Here is a 25,885-nt window from a genome sequence, read left to right as displayed (position 1 = left end):
ACATGGAATCAGGTTCCAGCACCATTTCAGGTAGAGTGTTCCAGTTCCTGACAACTCTCTGTTGGTGCAGAAACTGCTGAACTCGATATTGAGTGTGGAAGGTTGTAAAATGCTGAATCGAAAGATGAGCTGCTGTTCCTCGAGCTCCCATTGAGCTTCATTGGAACAGTGCAGGAGGCCGAGGACAGAGAGGTCAGAGTGGCAGTGGGGCGGAGAATTAAAATGACAAGTGACCGGAAGCTCAGGGTCAAGCTCACAGACTGAACGGAGGTTGTTCCAAGAAGTGATCACCCAATCTGTGTTTGGTCTTCCCAATGTAGAGCAGATTGCATCATGAGCAGCGAATACAGGAACTAAACTGCAAGAAGTACTAGTAAATCACTGTTTGGTTACATCTTTCCAAACCTTGAGAACAACCCAAAGACATAATTTATTTGAAGATCAAAGTTTACAAAGGAAAGCAAACTGATTGTCAGAATATTAAACTGCAGCCCATTTACTGGATTTATTAACATCAGAAGAAACAAACCCCAACTGTCAGCAAAGTGGACAATGGGGATCCTGTAGATGTAGTATATCTGGACTTCCAGAAGGCCTTTGATATGGTGCTGCACAAAAGATTAATACACAGGATAAGATCACACAGAGTTAGGGGTACTATATTAACTTGGATAGAGAATTGGCTAACCAACAGAAAGCAAAGAGTCGGGATAAATGGGTCTTTTTCTGGGTGGCAAGCTGTAACTAGTGGGGTGCCACAGGTTTCGGTCCTTGGTCTCCAACTATTTACAATCTATATTAATGACTTGGATTCAGTTGTAGAAGGTACTATAGCTAAATTTGCAGATGACACCAAAATAGGTGGGAAAGTAAGTTGCAATGAAGAAATTAGAAATTTACAAATGGATATGGACAGGTTAGGTGAATGGGCCAAAATTTGGCAGATGGAATTTAACGTGGATAAATGTGAGGTTATCCATTTTGTTCGGAAGAATAAAAAGGCGACTTATTATTTAAATGGAGAGAAACTTAAGAATGCTTCAGTGCAGAGGGATCTAGGTGTCCTCGTGCATGAATCGCTGAAAGCTAGTATGCAGGTACAGCAGGAAATAAGGAAAGCAAATGGAATTTTGGCATTTATTACTAAAGGAATAGAGTATAAAAATAGGGAAGTGTTGTTCCAACTGTACAAGGCATTGGTGAGACCGCACCTGAAATACTGTGCACAGTTTTGGTCCCCTTACTTGAGGAAGGATGTAGTTGCATTGGAGGCGGTTCAGAGGAGGTTCACTAGATTGATTCCAGAGATGTGGGGCTTGTCTTATGAGGAGAGATTGAGCAGTTTAGGCCTATACTCGCTGGAGTTTAGAAGGATGAGAGGAGATCTAATTGAGCTATATAAGATGCTAAAGGGTATAGACAAAGTAGACGTGGAGCAGATGGTTCCCCTTGTGGGGCATTCTAGAACGAGAAGCCATAGTTTTAGGCTAAGGGTTGGTAGATTTAAATCAGAGATGAGGAGGAATTAATTTTCTCAAAGGGTCGTGAATCTGTGGAATTCACTACCTCAGAGTGCAGTGGATGCTGAGTGCTGAATACATTTAAGGAGGAGATAGACAGATTTTTAATTTATATCGGGTTGATGGTTATGGGGAGAGGGCGGGAAATTGGAGTTGAGGCCGAAATGATATCAGCCATGATCGTAATGAATGGAGGGGCATGCTCGAGGGGCTGAATTGCCTACTCCTGCTCCTAGTTTTTATGTTCTTATGTCAGAATGAACAGAATCGAACCCCAGCAGTCACTTGTGAACTGGCCACATTCTCAGCAGATTGGATAATCAATGAAATCTCTTCTCACTCACGGAGAAGGTAAACGGCCTCTCCCAGTGTGAAGTCTCTGGTGTGTGTCTTGGAGGGGATGGTTTTCCCGTTCACCAGTTGCCCTTGTCCTTCCAGGCGGTGGGGGGTGTGGGTTTGGGAGATTCTGTCAAAGTTCTGGTTGAGTTGCAATTGTTTGAAATCCATCTTATTTTCCTCTCCTGCACCTCTCTCCCTCTCTCTCTCTGTCTCTCTCTCTCTCTCTCTGTCTCTCTTTCTCTCTCTCTGTCTTTCTCTCACTCTCTCTCTATTTCTCTTATATCCTTGATGGCAACAGGACACATTAAGAGAGCAGTTAGCAAAGTTAATGGGATGTTGGGTTTCAGAAACAGAGCTATCGAGTACAAAAATAGGGAAGCTGTGCTAAATCTTCATAAAGTTCTGGTTAGGCCACAACTTGTGTAGGTCCAGACTGGGTGGCAGGCTCCCTTCCCTGATGGACATTCCATAGAACCCTAGACCCAGAGAAAAGTTACAACACAGAAAGATGCCATTCAGCCCATTTTGTCTGTGCTGGCCAAAAAAGGCAAAAAAGAAGAAACTAACCAATCATTCAGATACTGAAGCAGCCCATGTCAAATGCAGTAAGACCTGGATAATATCCAGCTTGGGCTGACAAGTGGCAAGTAACGTTCACACCACACAAGTGTCAGGCAATGACCATCTCCAACAAGAGAGAATCCAACCATCGCCCTTTGATGTTCAATGGCATTAACATCACTGAAGCCCCCACTATCAACATCCTGGGGGTTACCATTGACCAGAAACTGAACCGGAATAGCCATACAAATACTGTGGCTACAAGAGCAGGTCAGAGGTTCAGAATAGTGTGACAGGTATCTCACCTCCTGACTTTCCAAAGCCCGTCCACCACCTACAAGGCACAAGTCAGGAATGTGATGGAATACTCCCCACTAGCGAGGATGGGTGTAGCTTCCACAATACTCAAGAAGCTTGACACCATCCAGGACAAAGCAGCCCACTTTATTTGCACCATATCCACAAACATTCACTTCCTCCACCACCAACGCACAGCAGCAGCAGTGTGTACCATCCACAAGATGCACTGTCGGAATTCACCAAGGCTGCTTCAACAGCACCTTCCAAACCCACGACCACTACCAACTAGATGGACAAGGGCAGCAGATAGATGGGAACACCACCACCTAGAAGTTCCCCCCCAAGTCACTTACCATCCTGACTTGGAAATATATCGCCGTTCCTTCACTGTCACTGGGTCAAAATCCTGGAACTCCCTTCCTAACAGGACACTGGGTGTATCACTGCGGCCTTGATGTCAAGGACAGTGACTCTCACCTCACCTCAGGCGTTCAGCTTTTTAGTCCATGTTTAAACCAAGGCTGCAATGAGGTCAGGAGCTGAGTGGCCCTGGCAGAACCCAAACTGGGCATTAGTGAGCAGGTTATTGTTAAGCAAGTGCCACTTGATAGCACTGTTGATGACCCCTTCGATTACTTTACAGATGATTGAGAGTGGACCGATGGGGCGGTAATTGGCCAGGCTGTATTTATCCTTTTTGTGTAGAGGACTTACCTGGGCAATTTTCCACATAACCAGGTAGATGCATTTGTCCTCTCCAAAAGTATTAGCTCACACTTTTCGAGATTGAACTCCATTTGCCATTTCTCCGCCCACTCAACCAGAAGATTGATATCATTCTGGAGACAACAGTTGTCCCCTTCACTGTCAACTACACGGCCAATTCTTGTGTCATCTGCAAATTTCCCGATCATGCCTCCTTCCTAAGGCTTGGTCACCAGAAGTGGATGCAATACTCAAGTTGTGATTGAACCAGAGGTTTATAAAGATTCAGCACAGTTTCCTTGCTTTTGGACTCAATATCACCATTTATGAAGCTCAAGATCCAATTTGCTTTGCTAACTACTCTCTTAATCTGTGCTGTCACCTTCAAAGATCTCCACACATGAAGTCCCAGCTCCCTCTCTCCCTGCACACTCTTTAGAACTCTGCCATTAATCTCTATTGCCCCTCTCTGTCCCTTCTGCCAACATACATGACCTCCTATGAGGGTTTCAATGATCAGTTAAATCCCTTCTTACACATGGATAAGGTGAACGGTCTATCCCCAGTGTGAACTCGTTGGTGTGTGTCTTGGAGATGATGGTTTTCCTGCACCAGCTGCTGTTGTGCTACTAGTTGGTGGGGGTTGTGGGTTCAGACGATTCTGTGATTCTGCTTGAGTTGCAAATGGATGAATTGCATCTCCTTTTTCCTCTCCTCCACCTCTCTCTCTCTTTCTGGCTCTCTCTCCCATCCCCCCTCCCCCATCTCTCTCTCACTCTCTCTTTCTCTCTCGCTCTCTCTCTCTCTTTCTCTCCTCCAGTAGAAGCCAGAGTCTTGTGTAGGCCCAGACCGGGTGGCAGGTTCCCTTCCCTGAAGGACATTAGTGAACCAGTTGGGTTTTTATGACAATCCAGCAGTTTTCATGGTCACTTTGTCCTCGTACCGGCCCCACAAATTCCCAGATTCATTCAGCTCAATTTCACAACCTGCCTCTGTGTTTTTGTGGGTTCTCTCTCATATTTCCTTTCTCTTGTTTTAAATTAATTTTTCTAGCAGATTGCAAAGGGAGGACATGCAGTCAGGAAACTGAAACCAAGTGTCACAGAATCTGACAAAGAGTCATTCGATTCATCAGGACCTAAATATCATCGGCCTTTGAACATGGAAACAAAAAACACTGTTCACACTGCGCAGAAACTGTGGAAATGTGGGGACTGTGGGAAGGAATTCAATGGCCTGTCTGAGCTGAAAAATCTGACCTGCTGAAACACCAGCGAGTTCACACTGGGGAGAGACTGTTCACCTGCTCCGAGTGTGGGAAGGGATTCATTCAATTATCCAACTTGCTGACACACCAGCGAGTTCACACTGGGGAGAGGCCGTTCACCTGCTCTGTGTGTGGGAAGGGATTCACTCAGTCATCCTGTCTGCTGCCACACCAGCAACTTCAGACTGATGAGAGACCTTTTACATGTCCAGACTGCGGGAAGTGCTATAAAAATTCCGGGGAGCTGATGTCCCATCAACATGTTCACACTGGCGAGAGGTGCTCTCACTATGGCACTGGGTTCAGGCGATCTTCTCAACTCACTGAACACCAGCGAGTTCACACTGGGGAGAGGCCGTTCACCTGCTCAGGGTGTGGGAAGGGATTCATTCGGTTATCCCACCTGCTGAGATACCAGTGAATTTGCAAACAGCTACAGTGATTGCCTCTCCCCTGTCTCCTCCATCCTCACCTCCAACAACAAGCGTGGGGAGCTCATGGAGCTTCTTTGTCACTAAGATTGAGACAATCCGATCAGCTGCCTCTGCTGCTTCCCTCCCTTCAACTAACCCACCGGGAGAAACAGGCTCTAACGTTCTCCTGTTTTAGGCCTGAATTCACGTCTCTTCTAGTTTCTCTGTGGTCTCCCCTTGGACGGGTTTCCTTTCCTCTCTCCAGATTGGACAATCGGTTAACACCTCATCCACACAGAGAGAGCAGAGGAGGGGAAGAGTTGTGTGAGTGGACTGCCTAGAAAACCCTTGAGAACTTACTTTGTTTCTTCTGCTGTTTAATGTGTAATTTATACTTAACACTGACTACAATCTGCCTTTTCATTCATATTTCATTGATCTTGATTTTGGATTGATTGTTAAAGTAAAAGGAATAAGAAATGAAATCTTGTCCATTGGTTTTCTTGTTGGGGTTGTTCGGTAAATTTGGTTCATTTGGTTCATTGATCTCCACAGGGAACAGAACATGGTGGATACATTGGATTTGATCTTCCAGAAATCCTTAGATTCTGGAACTATTCCCAAGGATTGGAAGTAAGCAAACATAGCCTCACTATTCCAGAAATGGGGAAGAGAGAAATGGGGAAGTTTTGGCCAGATAGCGGAATGTCAGTTATTGGCAAAATGCTGGAATCTATTATTCGGGATGTGGTAACTGGGCATTTAGAAAACCATTAACTGATTAAGCAGAGTCGGTACAGATTTCTGAAAGTGAAATCATGTTTGACAATCTGTGTGGAGTTTTTTGACGGTGTAATGAGTAAGGTGGATAACAGGGAAAACAGCGGATGTCGTGTATTTGGATTTTTGAAAAGCATTTGACAAAGAGCCTCACAAGAGGTCATTACACAAAATTAGGTTTTATGTGATTGGGGTAATATCTTAGTTTGGATTGAGGATTGGTTAAAGGGCAGAACTTGGAGAGTAGGAATAAATGGGACATTTTTGTGTTGGCAGACTGTAACTAGCAGAATACCACATGGATCAGTAATTGGGAATCAGTTATTTACAATCGATATTAATGACTTGGATGACTGAGTGTAACACATCCAGGTTTGCTGATGATACCAACTTAGGTCGGAAAGTGAGCAGTGAAGACACAGAATCTGCAGAGGGATGGAGACAGGCTGGGTGTGTGGGTAAGGACATGGCAGATGGATTACAATGTGGTGAACTTATCCACTTTGGGAGGGGAATTAAAAACAAAGCAGAATGTTTTTGAATAGTGAGACTGGGAAATGTTTGCATTCAGAGGGAGCTCGGTTCCTCAAACATGAATCACAGGAAGTTAACATGCAGATCCAGCAAGCAGTTAAGAAGGGAAATGGTTTGATAGCTTTTATTCCAAAGGGATTGGAGTACACGAGCAAAAAAATCTTATTATAATTTGACAGGGCAGCGGTGAGGCTTCAGCTGGATACTGTGTGCAGTTTTGGTCTCCCTATCGAAGGAATGACATACTTGCCCCAGAGGGAGTGAAACAACTCTTCACAAGACTAGTTCCTGGGATGAGGAGATTGTCCAATGAGGAGAAATTGAGGAGACTGGGCCGATAATCAATGCAGTTTAGAAGAATGAGAGGGGATCTCACTGAAACATGGAATATTCTTAAGGGGCCTGGAGGGTAGATGCTGAGAAAATGTTTCCCCTCTGGCTGGGAATCTAGAACATGGGGATTACACTTTCGGAATAAGGGGTCGATCATTTCGGAATGAGATAGGGAAGAATTTCTTTACGCAAAGGGTTGTGAATCTTTGGAAGGTTCTAACCCAGAGAGCTGTGGATGTTCAGTTGCTGAATAGGTTTAAGATGGAGTTCAGTAGATTTTTCAGTGCAAAGTGCTGGCTCCACAGCACCTCCTGGATGCCCAGTCTTGAGTTGCTAGATCTTTTCGAAATTGATCCCATTTAGCACGGTGGTAGTGCCACAAAACACGATGGGGGGTATCCTCTATGTGAAGGAGGTACTTTGTCTGCATAACGACTGTGCGGTGGTCACTCCTACCAACACTGTCATAGACAGATATGTCTGCGGCAGGCGGGTTGGTGAGGATGAGGTCAAGTATGTTTTTCCCTCTTGTTGGTTCCCTCACCACCTGCTGCAGACCCAGTCTAGCAGCTATATCCTTTAGCACTCAGCCAGCTCGGTCAGGAGTGGTGCTACCGAGCCACTCTTGGTGATTGAAGTCCCCTTTCCAGAGTACATTCTGCACCATTGCCACCCTCAGTGCTTCCTCCGCGTGGTGTGCAACATTGAGCAGCACTGATCCATCAGGGAGGGATGGCAGTATGTGGTAATCAGCAGGAGGTTTCCTTGCCCATGTTTGACCTGATGCCATGAGACCCACAAACGATGTTGAGGACTCCAAAGGCAACTCCCTCCCGACTGTACGCCACTGTGCTGCCACCTCTGCTAGTGTGGTGGTGTCTGGGACATTATCTGTGAGGTATGATTCTGTGAGGATGACTGTTGCTTGACTAGTCAGTGGAGACAGCTCTTTTGACACTCGCCCCCAGATGTTAGTAAGGAGGACTTTGCAGGGTCGACATGGCTGAGTTTGCCATTGTCGTTTCCAGTACCTAGGTCGATGCTGGGTGGTCTGTCCAGCTTCATTCCTTTTTTGAGACTTTGTAGCAGTTTGATATAACTATGTGTCTTGCTAGGCCACCTCAGGGGACATTGCTGTGGAGTCATGTCGGCAGATTTCCTCCCCCTAAAGGACATTAGTGAACCGGATGGGTTTTTACAACAATTAACAATGGTTTCATGGTCCTCATCAGACTTTTAATTCCAGATTTTTTTTAAAATTAAAATTCAAATTCCGTGGTGGGTTTTGACCCCGACTCCAGACACAATACCACTGCACAATCACCTCTCAGATTGTAAGGCCTGAGACATGAACTGACTACAGAGGTGTTGGTACAAGGCTAATGGAACAGATTTTATTGCCGGCTGTTTAAAGTGGCACAAATATCACTCCTGATCAACCAATCACAACTGCTTTTTGAAAGCAGCATTCCAGGCCGCATGGCCTCTTTCTTTGCTGTAACTTAATGTCATTTTATGTTCCCCAAAGCCGCGGATGCTCTTTCCCAGTCATCCTGCCATTTCATAACCCTTTCTATCGAATGGTGCATTGTTACCTTGTGTCCTGACCTTTTGAAGTCAAGACCCGGTGTGAATTCAGTGAGAGGTTTTCTTGTCATTTCCAGCAGGAGATTTTGAACCAGACCAGTTGAATGACAGTTTAAATGGTGCCGACCCTTCACTGCAGATCTTTGTGTTTTTGAGTGGAGATGATTTCTGTTTGATACAAAGTGCAGGATGATCTGATTAACTGACGGAGCAGGTTTGAGGTTCCAAATGACCCCTTCCTACTCCTTTGAAACAAAAACAAGAAATGCTGGAAAAACTCAGCAGGTCCAACAGCATCTGTTGGGAGAAAGACAGAGTTAACGTTTCAATTCCATATGATTCTTCTTAAGAGCCATACGGACTCGAAGTGTTAACTCTGTCTTTCTCTCCACAGATGCTCTCAGAGCTGCTGAGTATTTCCAGCATCTTTTGTTAATGTTTCAGATTTCCAGCATCCGCAGAATTTTGCCTACTCATTTGACTTTGTTCACATTCAGTGGCAATACCAGTGAATGACATGATTAACAAACTGTATCAATATGGTTGTGTGGTCGAACAGTCTAAGGAGCTCCATTGCAACTCCAAGTTTCTATGGAAACTTGGGTTTGAATCCCAGCACCACAAAACATCCTGCTGATCTCTGATTTGGGAACCGCAGCAGCTTCATTCGGACAAACAGATGCCAGCTCACATTAAATCCAGTGGAGTGTACCTTTTTTTCGATACGAAGAACGAGGAGAGACAACATAAATATGAGTTGCTGTGGGGAAAAGGCGGGGTGTGGAATTACAGTTATTGAGTTGCTCTTCCAGAGAGTCGGCATGTGAACAACATGATGAATGACCGTCTGATGCAGCAGTCTATGATTTTATAAAAACAGCAGTGACATCAGTGCAGCTCCTGTGTTCACAGTGGAGTGGTTAAGGTGACAGGTTGTGAATGCAGGTAGGCTGGAATCCTGCCAACTACTCTTTGTATCATTCCTGAATTTTACTGTGTGCCTGCAGAATTAATTATCGGTTAAATTGAATAAAAACCATCCAAAAACCTCCAGCGTTCTCCAACTTCCAGTCGTCTGCAAACATTCACAGGAGTTGCAGCCTGAAATGGAACAAAAACGGTGCCAGGTTGGTGTTATGCTTGCTTTCTGGGTGTTTGTCTCTCCTTAGGCCTCTGTAACTCTCAGTGTATATGTCTGTGTGTGTTCCTGTGTGCGTGTCAATGTGGTTGTTCCCCATTTTGCAATCCAAATATCCACATTACCTTTATGGCTTTATATTAAATGGCACAGGAACAATGAAGAGCAGTTTTAAAAGATGCAAGAGGAGGTTTATTTCTGTTTTATTTTTTGATCGGAGACATATCAGCTTCTAAATGCTCAAAAGGCACAAAGTGGAGGATGATGGAAATTGTCACTGAGCAACATTTAAACAGACAGACACCGAATCCTTGTGATCAAGTGGTTAAGGCAATGGACACCTTAAGAGAATGAATTTGTAAATACAAATAGTCCAAACTGAAATCCCTCGGACATGGGGAACTGTTTATGCTGCCGTTGGATGTCGCAATGAACAGGAAAATAAAAGTTCAATCACAAATGTTACAGGAACGGATAGGTTATAATCACCAGGAAAGGCTGAACAGCCTGAAGCTCTTTTCTCTAGAAGCTGAGAGATGACCTGATAGAAATGGGATAAGGAATGGCGCTGGTAGCTAGGGAATGAAAATAATGGCTTCAATCTTCCCAATATTGAATTGAGGGAAATTTCTGCACATCCACCACCGGATATCAGACAAACAGTCTGATAAGTTAACCATAGTGGAGAAGTGGAGAGAGGTGGTGGTGAGGTAGAGCTGGGCACTGTCAGTGTACATGTGATAACTGACACTGTGTTTTCAGATGATGTCGTTGTGGGGAGCATGTTGATGAAAAATAAGAGGAGGCCAAGGCTGGATCCTTTGGGGACACCAGAGCTAACTTTGGGAGTGGGAAGGGAAGACATTCCAAGTGAATCCCTGGCTATGATTAGATAGAGAAGCATGGAACCAGGAGAGGGCAGCTCCACCCAGCTGGACAACAGTGGAGAGGTGTTGGAGCAGAATGGTGTGGTCAACCTTGTCAAAGGCTGCAGACAGATCGAGAAGAACGAGATGAGATAATTTACCTTTGTCACAGCCACATAGGATGTCATTAGTGGCTTTGATCAGAGCTGTTTCAGTACAGTGGCAGGGCCGAAACCTCATTGGAGGGATTCAGACAGAGAGTTCTTGGAAAGACAGACATGGGTTTGGGAGGTGTGAACATGTTCAAGAAGTTTGTAGAGGAATTGAGGGTTGAAGATGGGTCAATACTTTGCCAGGACAGTAGAGTCAAGTATTTGTTTTTTGAGGAAAGGGTGATGATTTGAAGTAGAGAGGGATAGTACCAGAAGAGAGAGAACCGTGAACAATATCAGTCAACATGGGGAAGTTGGGGGATCAGCAGCTTTGTGGGAATAGGGTCAATGGAGCAGGAGGTGTGTCTCATGGACAAGATGACCACTGAGAAAGCAGGATGGAGGATGGGAAAGAAACTAAAGAAAGATGTGAGTTCGCGGCTTGGACAAGGAGGAACGTTATCGAGACAGTTTGTTCCGGTGGGCGAGTGGAAGGGAGGGAAGCAGCAGAGGCAGCTGATCAGATTGTCCCAATCTTAGTAACAAAGAAACTCCATGAGCTGCTCACACTTGTTATTGGAGGTGAGGATGGAGGAGACAGGCAAGAGGGAGAGCCCTTCAAAAGGAACTAACTTGTGTTAGAGACATTAACAAGACTCGAAATGCTGTATTTAATGCAAAGGTATTTTATTGACCTGATCCAGAATTTTAGCCCCTGTAACTGGGCTGGAGTTTATTAACATCAGCAGAAACAGACTCCATTGAACATGGTTCAGTCCTGGATGTGTTTAACAGCAAAATCCTGTTTGTTATTTGTGAACTCACTGGCGTCTCATCAGTTGGGATGACCAGGTGAATCCCTTCCCACAGCTCAATGGCCTCTCCTCAGTGTGAATTCATTAGTGTCTCAACAAGTGGGATGAATGAATGAAACCCTTCCCACTTTGTGAGCAGGTGAACGGTCTCTCCCCAGTGTGAACTCGCTGGTGTGTCAGCAGGTTGGATAACTGAGTGAATCCTTTCCCACACTCGGAGCAGGTGAAAGGCCTCTCCCCAGTGTGAACTCGCTGATATGTCAGCAGGTTGGATAACTGAGTGAATCCCTTCCCACACTTGGAGCAGGTGAACGGCCTCTCCCCAGTGTGTGTGCGCCGATGAGTTTCCAGCTGGGATGGATAATTGAATCCTTTCCCACAGTCCCCACATTTCCATGGATTCTCTCCAGTGTGACTGTGCTTGTGTTTTGACAGATCGGATGATTGGCTGAAACCTTGTCCACACACAGAGCACGTGTACGGTTTCTCCCCACTGTGAAACGCGCTTTTATCTTTCATGCTTAAAATCCGATGAAATTAAGGTTATGACAAATTGTGCGACACGGTCAGATCTGATGAAATGTTGGGTTTCCCGACTGAATATCCTGGGGAAATAGTTTAAACAGACAAAAGTGAATGAGAGGGAACCCCCAATAACACAAGAACAGGTTGTGAAATTGAGCTGAATGAATCTGGGAATTTGTGGGGCCGGTACCAGGAAAAAAGTGACCATGAAAACTGCTGGATTGTCATAAAAACCCAACTGGTTCACTAATGTCCTTCAGGGAAGGGAACCTGCCAACTGCTCAGGGACTATACAAAACACCAGCATCTACCTGGGGGAATAGAGAGGGAGATAGGAGAGGCAGGGGGTGAAGGATAGGAGTTTTATGCATCTGCAATTCTATCAAAATCTCCCAAACACTCATTCTCCACCACTTAGAAGGACCAGGCGAACAGGTGTCTGTGAACACCATCACCTCCAAGTTCCCCTCCAAGTCACACACCATCTTGGCTTGTCTGACATCCAGTACTGGATGAACAGAAGTTTCCTCCATTTAAATGTTGGGAAGATTGAAGCCATTGTCTTCACTTCCTATCCATCAATGCCATCCATCTCTCTGACAACTTTGAGGCTGATCCAGGCTGTTCACAATCTTGGTGTCATATTTCATCCCAAGTTGAGCTTCTGAATACTTATCACTAATTCTGCCTGTTTCCATCTCAGTAACTTTGCCTAACTTCATGCCTGACTCAGTTCATCTGTTCTGAAACTCATCCATTCATTTCTTCCCTCTAAACTGGACAATTCCTAGCTGTTCATATAAAGATGGGGTCATTCAAAACTTTGCTTCTGGTGTCCTTGCTTGCAGTAAGTCTCATTCATCCAATGCTCTTGTTCTCACTGAGCTACATAGGCTCCTGGTTAAGCAACACATCAATGTTCAAATTCTCATCCTTGTTTTCAAATCCCTCAGTGACCTCAGCCCCTCACTATCTCTAGAATACCCTCAAATCGACATCCCTCCCAGATATCTGGGCTCATCCAATTCTGGCCTATTGAGCATCCCTGACTTCAATTGACCCACCATTGGTAGCGGTGCCTTCAGCTCCCCAGGCCATAAGCTCTGGAATTCCTTATTTAGACCTCTCTGTCTCCCCCTCATCCTTAAGACTCTCCTTAAAACCTACCTCTTTGACCAAGCTGTTGATCATCTGCCGTGATATCTCCTGATGTGCTTCAGTGTTAAATATTTCAATATACTTTGGAACGTTTTATTATGTTCAGCATGCTATATAAATGCAGCTTGTTATTGATTTGGACATATATCATCATCATCAGTCAGTGATCCATCCAGTTCCATCTGGCCCACCACTGCCACACCCAACCCCCCTCCCCCCTCCTCCCTCCCCCCCTCCTCCATCCCCACACCTCCTTCCCTCCTCCCCCCCACCTCCTCCCCTCCTCCCCCCCCCCACCCCCACCACCACCACTTAAACAGTATAAATTTCATCACATTTCACTTTTCTTGAGCTCTGAAGAAGGGTCATACGGATTTGAAGCGTCAACTACAGATGCTGCTAGACCCGCTGTTGTCTTCCAGCATTTTCTGTTTTTCTTTTAGATTTCCAGCATTCACAGTATTTTGCTTTTATCATAGCATTGTGGGAACACCTTCACCACAGTGACTGCAGCGGTTCAGGAAGAAGGCCCACCAACACCTGACCAACACACAACTGCGGATTGACAATATCTGCTGCTCTTGTTAGTGACACCAAATAGCAAGAATGGAGTTAACAATAAAGCTCTGATAAAAGGGCACTATAAAAATACTTGTTACCAAAACAACACTCTTAAGTTGAATGGACAGTGTCCGTTTAGCAACTCGATCACCCCCAGAATCTACCTCCCGTCACAGCCTCACATTGGAAATTGCTGGGCCCGACTGGTTTCCAAAGTCCTCGGTGTTAACCCCAGCAGCTTCTCCTCCAGCTCTACTCCAGCTCAAAACTGATACAGCAAAAAGACCCCCATTCAACACCCATCCTAATTCAAACCGGCTCCTAACTGGTCTGCTATCTGTACCTTGCTTGTCCTGCTTTCTACCCTTTATTAGCACATTCCTTAGATAATATCACCACCTTCAACACCTCTTTGTCCTTTTGTCTGTGACATCTTTTGGTTATCTCCACCTATCATGGGCCCTCTATCCAGCTCTACTTGCAGGTGTTTGTGAACACCATCATCTCCAAGATCCCTTCCAAGTCACACACCTTCCTGACTTGTCTGGATCAACAGAAATTTCCTCCGTTTAAATATTGGGAAGACTGAAGCCATTGTCTTCAGTCCCCGCTACAAACTCCACTCCCTGACCACCGGCTCCATCCCTCTTACTGACAACTGTCTGAGGCTAACCAGACTATGCATAGGAACATAGGAGCAGGAGTAGGCCATTCAGCCCATTCTGCTCCACCATACAATCCGTTCGTCTTTTCCCAAACTATCCCACATATCCCTTTATGTAACTGCTCAACCTGTCATCCATTCCTTTGTTCCATCTAGACTTAACTCCCCGAACACACTCCCGGCCGGCCTCCCACATTCAGCCTCCATGTAATCCAAAACTCTGCTCACTCGCACCAAGTCTTGTTCACCCATCACCCCTGTATTCACCGACTTACAAAGCCTCTAGGTTAAGGAGAACCTCAATTTTAAATTTCTCATCCTCGTTTTCAAATCTCTCCATGGTCTCTCCCTCCCTACCTCTGTAATCTCCTCCAGCCTCACAACCCTCCGAGATATCTACACTTCTTTAATTCCGACCTGCTCAGCATTCCTGATTTTAACTGCTCCACCTTTCATGTCTCCCCCAGCAGCTGCCAAGGCCACAAGCTCTGGAATTTCCTCCCTAAACCTCTCCATCTCACTTTCCTCCCTTAAGATAATCCATAAAACCTACCTCTTTGAGTAAACTTTTGTCCATCTGCCCTAATATCTCTTCATGTGGCTCAGTGTCAAATGTTGCTTTCTAACACTCCCGTGAAACACCTTGGTACGTTCCATTACACAATAGAATTAATTAGTTACCATTTCAGGGTGGGCAGAATTTGATGGTCAACATAGGCACTAAAGCGCAAGAGAAATGGACTGTAGCGCTGGGAAAACAATTCCTGAAAGATACTGTGGGAAGATAAAGCTGGTGAGCCAGCAGCACATGGTCAGGGGACGGGCAGCAGTGGAAACCTCATTTAGACACAGTTGGCAGAAGAAACATTAAAATCCTAAACGTAGTTAAAATACACCCATTATTAGAGACAGAGAAAGTTAGACAATGGCAGAGAGGTGATCAGGAAGGGCAGAGGATGAAACAGAGCAATAGATGGACATGGATTCAGATCCACAGTAAAGGAGTCACACCAGCCCCAGAGCCATGAAACCTCTCATAGACAACAGAGTACAGTACTAAAAGCTCTAAACTGTTGATGAATAGTCAAATATACTCAACTCTGAAACAATTACAGTTTTTAAATTTAAAATCTCCTGCTGGAGCCTGCAGCTGGAAAGATATCAGAAATACTGGCGTCAGAGATAAATCTCCCAGTTGAGGAAATACCCTGGGAGCCAGGTGATGTCACAGTGTAATTGTCGATGTGTGATGATGTCACAGACACAGAACATCTGGGTCTGTGCAAACTAGTGATCACCACACATTATGAAGAATGTGAGAGGGTGAGGAGATTTACCAAAATGGGTAAGGGATGAGGGATTTTAGTTGTAAGGTTAGTTTGGAGAAACTGGGGATGTTCTCCTTGGAGCAAAGTGGATTGAGGGGAGATTTTATGGAGGTGTACAAGTTTATGATAGGTTGAGATAAGATAAAGATGTTCACATTAGTTGATCGTAAAAGGATTACAGACATAGATTGAAGATTTGAGGCAATATCTACAGGGGGCCTGTGAGGAAAAAATTTTACCCAATGAGTGATTGAGTGGAGCTTACGCTCAGAGGCTATTAATATTCAGGTCCTGATGAATCGAATGACTCTGTCAGGTCTAGATGTGATGTTGGTTTGAGTTTCCCGTCTGCAAATCCTTCCCATTCAACATCCTGTAAAAAGATTATTAAAAAAACCCATCACTGTCAGTCCAGGATACAAATTGCGAAGAGACAAACATTTCTCTTGGTTTGAGTTTGCTTTGTGTAAATCCTCCCCTTCTAACCCCCTGTAAAAGGAGTTTCCAAAATCCATCCCTGTCAGTCCTGGATAGAAATGCACAATATTCTCTCCTCCTGCTATCTGGACCAGGATGACCGCGCATGCGCCCTGCTACACAGCCGCTCCCCCGGGCCAAGCAGAGGGAGAGTCCCAGCCATTTCCGGTCTGTTCGCTGCAAAACGGGACCGGTAATTTCATATTAAGGGTATGCGGCCTGCACCAAGCGTTTATTAAGGCTCCCTGCCCGCTCCGCTGGCTCCACTCCTCTCGCCCACCCACTAAATCTGTTATTCTACCGCAGTCGCCATTTTCTCTCCGGCTCCGGTCTCAGGATAGCACTGCGCATGCTCAAATAGGAGACCGCAATGCGCAGGTGCCAATCACACTCAGCTATGCGCATGCACAAGGCAATGGCGTTCTGGATAGGACACCTTCTGTCCCGCTCTGAATGCTGGGTGAAAGGTCCGCCATTGGAGAGCGATATTCTTGTATGTAAAATCATGTTTCATGTTCCGATGATGATCGGACGCTTGGAGAGAACATTTAAAATTATTAATTCGATTAATAAAACAGTCAAATTACACGGGCTTCCACCATATTTCTGTCCTGGGTGTAATTAATAATAGAACAAACCCCAACAGTTCCAGGTGAATTCACTGGATTCACAGCAGTCCGGGTGAAGAAGTGATTTCTCCTTCCATACGCCGGGCATTTAAACTCTGTCTTGTCAGTCAGAACGTGACTGTTGCGACTTAAATCCTTTGAACTTTTAAAGCTGGATTGTTAACAGGTGGTCAAACTGAGAAAATCCCTTCGCAGAGTTTTCTCCATCAGATGTGACTGCAATGAATGAGGTGATCGAGGGAACCCATTTCCACATTCAGATGGTGAATGATGTTTTTGCAGTGTGACTTTACCCAGGATTGTCCAGCTCAGACTTGGATCTCTAATCCTTCTGGCAATGAGTTCTATATTCTACTCAAAGAAAAGAGAAGAGAAAGGCGATGCTATAACTCTGAAATAAAACACAATATTTTGGAACTAAAACAGCTCTGGTAGCATCTGTGGAGAGAGAAACATAGTTTTCATATCAGGTCTGTGACTTTTCAGCAGAACTGTACTGAATCAGTGCACAGGCCTGAAAACATAACTCTGGTTCTCAATCCACAGAAATTCCCAGATATGCTGAGTATTTCCATCATTTTCTGTTTTCATCTCTGGTTAAAGACGTTGCCTCTGAAATGGACATTGGATTTATTGGTGACTAATTTATGTTGATTCTTGTCTATCCGCAAGTGGAAATATCTTCCAAATCCTTTTCTAAAATTAATGGCCTTGCTGAGGTCATCCCTCACCCTTTTCTCCACAGAAAGGCTTTTTAACCTGTTCAATCTCTTTTGAATGAGATAAATTTCCAATTTTAGCATAATTCCAGTAAACCTTTCTTGCACTTCCTCCAGTGCTTCTAGATCCATCTAATTATATAACGAGAGAGCTAATCTGAGACTTCAAACTCATCATTTCCCCCAAATGCCTGTATGTTGGAAGGATCAGTATTGAAGTGGGAGAAAGGACTATGGTTTCAAGCTGTTATTTCCCAACCTCTCTTTCAGCCATTTTCCCACGAGCAGAACGTAAGATGAAATGAAAACATCCAATGAAAAGATTTAGAAAGTGGCGTGTTACTTTTATATGTGACTAGCTCACTCTTGTATTCTGTAAATACTGCTCGGGTTTTTGTGAATGGGATATCATCTACCTGCGATTTCCTGAGCCCATGCTTGGTGCAGCGGGAGATTTCGCCCCTGTTGCAGTATCTGCATCCCAGAGAAGGGCAGGAACCCACTGACTGAAACTGCAATTGCCAATTTCCCCTGCTGACGGTTGGAGAGCAAATAATTGCTGCTTTCTACTTTTCCCTATCTCACTACAGAGCTGAGGAAGAGCGAATAGTTGATGGGTTTGTTTGAATACAATAACTTTCTAGGTTTCTAATGGGTTAGATGTAAGTACATGGGAGATGTAATTGTTTTCTAATTAGAAGCTAAATGGCAGCAGGGGAACAGATTCATAAATCAATGAAAGTAGCAACACTCGCATTGAACCCTCACTCAGGTAAATGCAGCAACGTGTAAATGGTTAGAAAATATTTAGTGATACAAGTGTTACCGAATCAATTTCATGAATATGTCTAAACAGCATTAGTAACCCCAGCACTGACAGAGTTCAATCAATACAACCAATAAATACTGAAAACTCACCTTTTCACAGATGCTGCCTTGCCTGCTGAATATTAACAGAATCCTCTGGGCTTATTTCACTATCTTTTCACATATGTAAAGTCTCCAAAGAGACTACCAAAAATTGCTAATACTGACTTTGTTGCAAGTCACCATCGTGGGGTATTGGGAAAAGTTTTCAATAAGCAATAATTACACCTCAGTTAAACCTCATTGGCTATAATACTGCCACTGCATAAAGCTAATGGAGTCTCCCCGGACAAGTGGTGGTCTAGCAAACGCAAACTGTTCACACTTGTGGTGAGCAAAATGAATTGATTTCAGCGCATTGCACATTCTCGCCTGGGATTGAGTTTATTAGTTATAACTTATTTTCTAAAATTATATCAGCAGATTGAAACATTATTTATCAGCCAGAATGTTGAAATGAGAAGGAAAGGCTTATGGGATGGGAGTACGCTAATCCTCCTTATGATACCTTGTGAAGTGAAATGATGCCCTGTCTGCAGGGAGCACGTGTCCAAGCTCCCCAGAGGGTAGTTGAAACGGTTGTGTTAACCCACTCTAACATAACTAATAGTAACACTACTTTGAACGCTATTTATAAATAATAATTTCAGAAAACTCTGGACACAGTAATGGCTCCTTGTGCATTGTACCCAATTCAGGCTCAGTGAGGGGCAGTGGGAACTGAGAGAGGCGAGCTTTCTGCTTCATGTTGACACATTGTACCCAGTTCAGGCTCAGTGAGGGGCAGTGGGAGCAGGAAGGAGAGAGTTTTCTGCTTCATGTTGACACATTGTACCCAGTTCAGACTCAGTGAGGGGGAGTGGGAGCGGGGAGAAGAGAGTTTCCTGCTTCATGTTGACACATTGTTGGGAACTGGACAGAGCAGTTCTGATGAATCACGCACCCCCCAGCTGCTGATGCTGCTGAACATTTCCAGCTTTGTTTTTATACTTTTAAATTTCAAGATTCATCTTCTGCAGTTATTATTTTTACAGATCTGTATTTCAATTGATTCCAGCCTTGTTTTCAATTTATGATTAGTAGTTTTTCAGTTTTGTGTATCCATGCACAGAATGTGAGACAGCATTTATTGCCAATTCCTACTTGCCCTTGAGAAGGTGGCAGTGAGCTGCCTTCTTGAACAGCTGCAGTCCTTGTGGTGTAGGTACACCCACAGTGTTGTAATTATGATACAACCTTTCAGAGCCAATAATTAAACTTGGCTCAAATATATTAAGAGGAGAAATGAAAGCAAAATGTTACTTTAAATTTACTGAAACATGATATTTATTCATGAGCAGTTATAATACGCATCTATTTAATTAATTTTTTAACCAGTGTGTGCTGCTCCACCTGTGTTTTCCAACCCATCTCTTGAAGACTCCAGCCGAGCAAAGAAAGCAATCAAATTTAAATCAGCAACCTCGAACTTTATATTCACCCCCTTTCAGAGCCAGGTGATTTTTTTTTGTGCTAAGCAGACTTCATGCAATCCAAAGGAAGACATTTTATTAAATGGAAGTGACTTCCATCCCATCTTAACTGGATATTCTTAATTATTGCGCACGTGTCCTCTGAAGGCTGTGGCACATTTGTAACATTTAACTGTTAAACTGGCCTCTGAGTTTAAGATCACTGCTCTAAATGGAGACATCCAACTAAGATGATAGTTGTAACTGTTTGTAAATATCAGGCTCCAGGTCAGTAGCTGGAATTGTTTATTTTAGATTTTGTATGAGTAACACGTTGTGACATTTGTTGTGTGATGTTTGATGCGTAACTTCTGGATGCTGGCTCCAATACTCTATGCATATTTGTGAAGTTAAATGCTGGTCTGTTTTATAATGATTGGTGCACTCACCACCTAGTGTTCGTTTTCGTATTTTGAATGCAAAGTTGGGGCTGTTTTCAGGATGAGCTGTCTTTCTAAAGCCGGGACATCCATACGAGTAATCCAGAGGCCCAGGCTTATGCTCTGAGGACACAAGTTCAAATCCCACCACGGCAGCTGGTGGAATTTAAATTCAATTAATAAATCTGCAATCACAAGCAATGAGACTATCATCAGTTTTCGTAAAAACACATCTGATTAATCATGTCCTTTAGGGAAGGAAATTTACCATCCTCACCTGGTCTGGCCTACATGTGACTGATAAATAACAATAAATAAGTAAGTAAAATAAATAAATTAGAATAAGAAAAAAATGCGCTAAGTAACTAATTTCCTGGTGGTAATTTAACCTGGAATCACCATGGATGATATTAATAATTAACACATTCCCATGACATCTCAGTTTACCAAAGTCTATCCCAATCCATGTGAATGACAAATAGGTTCTCACAATAGTGGGAGGTTAATTTATTAGTGAAGCTTTGTCTACTGTGCCCAATATTTCATGCTGCCATTTATCCATTGATGCGTTTTTGACATCCAAAAGTTTCAGAAATATTACCAAACAGAAACAGACTGTCACCTCCAACAAGGCTATGTTTAGATTCCCCGACAGAATTAGTCCTAATCCCACAGACCCGCCAATCTGCCACGCTCCTTCTCCCCTTGTCATCCCATCACCTTTTTAACATGTTCTTCTATGTTTCCCTGGTCTCTGCTTCAATCATTGACTCTGTTAATACATTTCATAGTCTGCATGGAGAAAACAACTCATCCAACTCAGGAATAGAGCCCAAATGTTCAAGTATTTCTCCCTAGCTTCTTTTCCACACACGAGGCAGAATGCCACTGACTGAGCTGGATCCTTTCTGTCCCCTCAGCTCCAATCCTACCGTGTGGAGCTGAACAACAACAATATTCACTGATTGACACTTAATCCAATAAAACATCGCAAAGCACTTCACAGGAAGCATTCCCAAAGTTTGATCGTGACCCACCCAGAAGGAGATATTAGGATGGGTGGCCAGGAATGTGGTAAAAGGGCTAAGTTTTAAGGAGCATCTTAAAGGAATGGAGATAGAGCGGACAGAGGTGGAGAGTTTGAGGGAGTGAATTCTATCAGTTGGAGTCTCGGCAGCTGAAAGTGAATGAAGGATGAAAGTGAGATGAGAGCTTAATAGTGAATTGACTCTAACTTTCTGAAATGGTCTGATCCATCTTTCAGAAGTGAATCAAATGGCGGAGTCACAGGAAAGTACAACACAGGAGGAGATGGTTTGACCCACTGTGCCTACAAGGGCAGTGCAACCAGTCCCACTTCCCCACCCTTTCCCCACACAGAAGGCAGCTTGACCCACTGTGTCTGCAAGGGCAGTGCAACCAGTCCTACTTCCCCACCCTTTCCCCACACAGAAGGCGGCTTGACCCATTGTGTCTGCAAGGGCAGTGCAACCAGTCCCACTTCCCCACCCTTTCCCCACACAGAAGGCGGCTTGACCCACTGTGTCTGCAAGAGCTGTGAAACCAGTTCCACATCCGCACCCTTTCCCCACATTGCTGCAGATTTTCCTCCTTCTCGTCTTCCCTTTTCAAGGCTGCAATTCATTCTGTTTGCATCATCCTATTAGGCAGTGATATCCAATAACTCAATTTCAATTTTAAATAAAACATCTTATTGCCTCTGGTCCTTCGGATACTCATCTTAAATCGGTGCCATCTGGTTATCAACCCTTCATCCATTTGAAGCAGTTTCTCTTTAATTTCTCTATCTGAACCTTTCATGATTTTAATCAGCTCAATCACAATTCCTGTTTTTCCTTCTCAGCTTTAAGAAGAATAACCTCAGATTCGTCGGTCTATGAACTAAACTATACTTCCTCATTTCTGAATTTGAATTTGGATTTGTATCATCACAACTGCGTTTTCTCCAGTTGCCATTTGGGAAAAAAAAACAAGATATTGTTTAGCTGAAGAGTTCATGGATAACAGCAGCATTGGCAAATTTTAGGGAATATTTTCTGGCAGTGAAAGAACCCAAAAAAAAGCCTGGAACTGTGTGGCAGCCAATACCCAAGGGGGTAAAAAGAGAAAATATTTGGCTGTTTTCGATCTACCGACCTCTCATACAATTGTTACATGTAGTAACTAATTACACCACGGAAACATGTACTAAGGTGAGTTACAAGATACCTAAAGCTGGTATTAATAAGCTGAAGTTTCAGATTGTTGCCACAATAATTGCAGTTGTCCTCATTCCGTTTCTGTTACTGATGGACAGTGATAAGATGCAAGGCACAAGGAATAAACTGACTAAAGGGATGATGCTGCGCGGCTAAATGTGGGTGGTAAAGGGATAAGCTTTTCCGCCTGATGTTCAAACCGGCAGAAATATCACTCCTGATCAAACAATCACAGCCGCTATTTCAAAGCAGCACACCAACCCAAGAAGTGTAACTTCCTATAATTTTATATTTCCCAACAGCATGGTTGTTTTTCACGCTCATTCTGCCATTTTATAACCCAATCCAGCGAAATATATTTTCTTACCTTGTATCCTGTTCATTTGAACTCAAGACATAGAGCAAATTCAATGTGTTTTCTTGTCATTTCTCGAATGAGATTTTGGAACCAGGCTAGTTGAAGGACACTTTTATCGGTGCCAATCCTTCATTGTCTTTCACTGTTTAAAACAGGCACTGTTATCATCAGCCTGTTATGTACCTTACATAAGAAAATAACAACTAGGAGCAGGAGTAGGCAATTCAGCCCCTCGGCCCTGCCCCGCCATTCAACACGATCATGCCTGATCTCATTTCGGCCTCAACTCCAATTTCCCGCCTTCTCCCCATAACCTTTCAACCCGTTACGAATTAAAAATCTGTCTCTCTCCTGCTTAAATTTATTCAGCGTCCCGGCGTCCACTGCACTCTGAGGTAGTGAATTCCATTGATTTATGACCCTTTGAGAAAAGTAATTCCTCCTCATCTCTGATTTCAATCTACCACCCTTAGCCTGAAACTATGGCCTCTCGTCCTAGAATGGCCCACAAGGGGAAGCATCCGCTCCACCTCTACTTTTCTACCCCCTTTAGCATATTATGTACCTCAATTAGATCTCCTGTCATCAGTGATGAATTTCTGCCGTGTGTTCCCTTGTCTGTTTCACAGGAGCCACAGTGATGAGGTTGGCGGGTTTTGGAAATTGAAAGTTGTACATGACCAGCTTGAATAGCAGGTCGAACAAGTGCCAGCTCAAATTGACAGAATCAATATAAACTGCTGTGAGGAAAAAGGTGGGATTATGGAATTCGTTAAGTTGCTCTCCCACAGAGCCAGCACGGACACGATGGGCCCAATGTACTCTTTCTCTGCTGTAGCCATATATGATTTTATACTAACAACATCATCCTGTGCATAGGGCCAGTGATCGTGGTCGAGTGGTTAAGGCGATGGAGCCCAAATCCATTGGGGTTTCCCACTTTTCATTATTCTCATATATGCGTCTACAGAGTTAATTATCGGTTACATTGAATCAAATCGATCCAAACGCTTGGGAGTTTTCAAATTTCTGTTCATTCACGAAACTTGCAGTCGGAAATGAAACAAAAACGGAGCCAGGTTGGTGTGATGCTTGCTTTCTTGGTGTTTGTCTCTCCTTAGAGACAAACCCTTGTTCTCTGTCACTCTCGGTGTATATGTCTGTGCGTGTTCCTCTGTGTGTGTCAATGTGCGTCAGTTCCTCATTTTTATCATTCAAGCATTATTCACCTTAGTTCTGCAGATTCATATTAATTTGGTCCAGATGGAAAAAAATACAGAGCAGTTTTCAAAGATGCAAGAGGATATTTCTTTCTGTTTATTTTTGAGCGGAGAGTGTTCTGCTACTAAATGCTGCATGTTACAAAGCGGAGGATGATTGAAGATTTCACATGATCTTATTAAGTAGCTGAGAATACTCGAGGGGCCGAATGGCCTATTCCTGATCATAAATTTTGCATATTCTAATTCAGTGCCAATGCCGGTCAAGGTAATGGTTGTTTCTGCTCTGACTGTGTTTGAGTGGCTGAGTGGACTAAGGTGCGGGTCTAGGTTCCTGTAATTTGGGCTACACTCCCGCGGTTGTTAAACTTACCAGTGGTTTGTTTTTGAGACACTTCCAAAAAATCCTCCGCGCGGCCAGGGAATGGCTGATCTGTGTTGCATTTTGGTTTGGAGAATGGAGAGAGTCAGTCTAAGTTGGGTTAATGGCAGGGACTGAAAGTCTTTTTTCTCTGTTACTCCCTGTATCCATTCTATTATTTTATACAAACAACAGATCAATTTCACGAAGTAGTTGTGGCCAAGTGATTTTAACTGATGGTCTAGGGAATTAATTATCGGTTAATTGGAATAAAAACCAAATAGCCCGTGTTTCTTATTTCTGTTCATCTGCAAACATTCACTAAATTCGCAGTTGGAAATGGAAGAGTAACTGACCACTCCTGATCAACCAATCACAACTGCTCTTTGATAGCAGCACGCCAGGGCCGAATGGCCTCTTACTTTCCTGTAACTTTCTATAATTTTATGTTTCCCAACACCACGGATGCTCTTTCCCAGTTATTCTGCCATTTTATAACCCATTCTATCGAAATGTACTTTGTTACCTTGTGGCCTGTCCTTCTGAAGTCAAGACCCAGAGTGAATTAAGTGAGAAGTTTTCTTATCATTTCCCGCAGGAGATTTGGAGCCAGACCAGTTCAATGACAGTTTAAATGGTGCCGACCCTTCACTGCAGCTCATTGTGTTTCTGAGTGGAGATGATTTCTGTTTGTTACAAAGTGCAGGATCATCTGATTAACTAACGGAGCCGGCTCCAGGTTCTGAATGGTCCATTCGCACTCTGTTGTTTTTGTTCTATTTCGTGGCAATACCAATGAAGGAAATGATTAATAGATTCCAGCGATGTGGAAGCTTGGCCGAGCGGTCTGAGGCACTGTTTTAAAGCTTTAGTCTCTATGGGGATGTGGGTTCGAATTCCACTGCTGCCAAATATTTAGCAGCCCCAGATGGACAAACAGATACCACCTCAAATTGAGTACGCGTTTCCTCTTTTCCGTTCATCTGAAAGCATTCACCAAATCTGCAGTCTGAAATGGAACAATAATTGGACAAGTCGGTGACATCCTTATTTCTGGGTGTGTGTGGCTCATTGGGTCTCTGTCACTCTCGGTGTATATGTCTGTGTGTGTTCCTCTGTGTGTGTCAATGTGGTTCAGTTCCCTGAAGGGGTGAACAATTTTTTTACCATCACAAACTTCATTCACATTAGTTGTGCAACTTCATGTAAGAATGTTATGGTCCCCCGCCTTTTCACCGGAGACCTGCATTTTCTGTCCAAATCTCTTTTGAAATCCGCGATCGAATCTGCCTCCCCCACACTCTTTGGTAGTACATTGCAGATCCTAACCACTCGCTGTGGAACAGAGAAACCCCTTCAGAATTGTACACTTTATTTGATATTGCCTCTCCTCATTCTGCCGACCAACATGAATCACTTCACACTTCCCTACATTAAATTTCAAGTTCGCTTTAACAGTTTAAACGATGAATTCCTGTGCACTGTGACAGTTCACACGGCGGTAAGAAAAAAAGGTTTTCCTCTGATCAGGAGTTGAACCTGGGCTACGGCGGTGAAAGCATCAAATCCGAAGCACGAAACTCTCTGACTTCCAGTGA

The 25,885-nt window shown here is 43.8% G+C and overlaps 2 protein-coding genes, 1 long non-coding RNA gene and 1 other non-coding gene across 5 annotated transcripts in view; 1 reads left to right on the top strand and 3 right to left on the bottom strand.

Moving 5' to 3' along the window:
- Nucleotides 1–17,963, bottom strand: part of LOC144698483 (uncharacterized) — a 169,472-nt gene extending 151,509 nt beyond the window's left edge. The window contains exon 1 of the mRNA XM_078570424.1: nucleotides 15,812–17,963. The gene's annotated coding sequence lies outside the window, so the exon portion shown is untranslated. The remainder of the gene's footprint in view (nucleotides 1–15,811) is intronic.
- The window catches only part of LOC144697569 (uncharacterized), a 721,063-nt gene that overhangs the window by 671,365 nt on the left and 23,813 nt on the right, over nucleotides 1–25,885 (bottom strand). The window lies entirely within an intron of this gene.
- LOC144697492 (uncharacterized) overlaps nucleotides 1–25,885 on the top strand; it is a 756,645-nt gene that overhangs the window by 715,346 nt on the left and 15,414 nt on the right. The gene's annotated exons all lie outside the window — the stretch shown is intronic.
- On the bottom strand, nucleotides 18,371–18,511 carry LOC144698599 (U4 spliceosomal RNA). Its single transcript, XR_013580542.1, has one exon. It is a non-coding gene; the product is annotated as a U4 spliceosomal RNA (small nuclear RNA).

The sequence above is a fragment of the Cetorhinus maximus genome, chromosome 23 (genome assembly GCF_964194155.1).
Source record: "Cetorhinus maximus chromosome 23, sCetMax3.hap1.1, whole genome shotgun sequence".
NCBI lineage: Eukaryota > Metazoa > Chordata > Chondrichthyes > Lamniformes > Cetorhinidae > Cetorhinus > Cetorhinus maximus.
The sequence above is the reverse complement of the archived record's forward strand: the minus strand, read 5'-3'. Positions and strand labels throughout refer to the sequence as shown.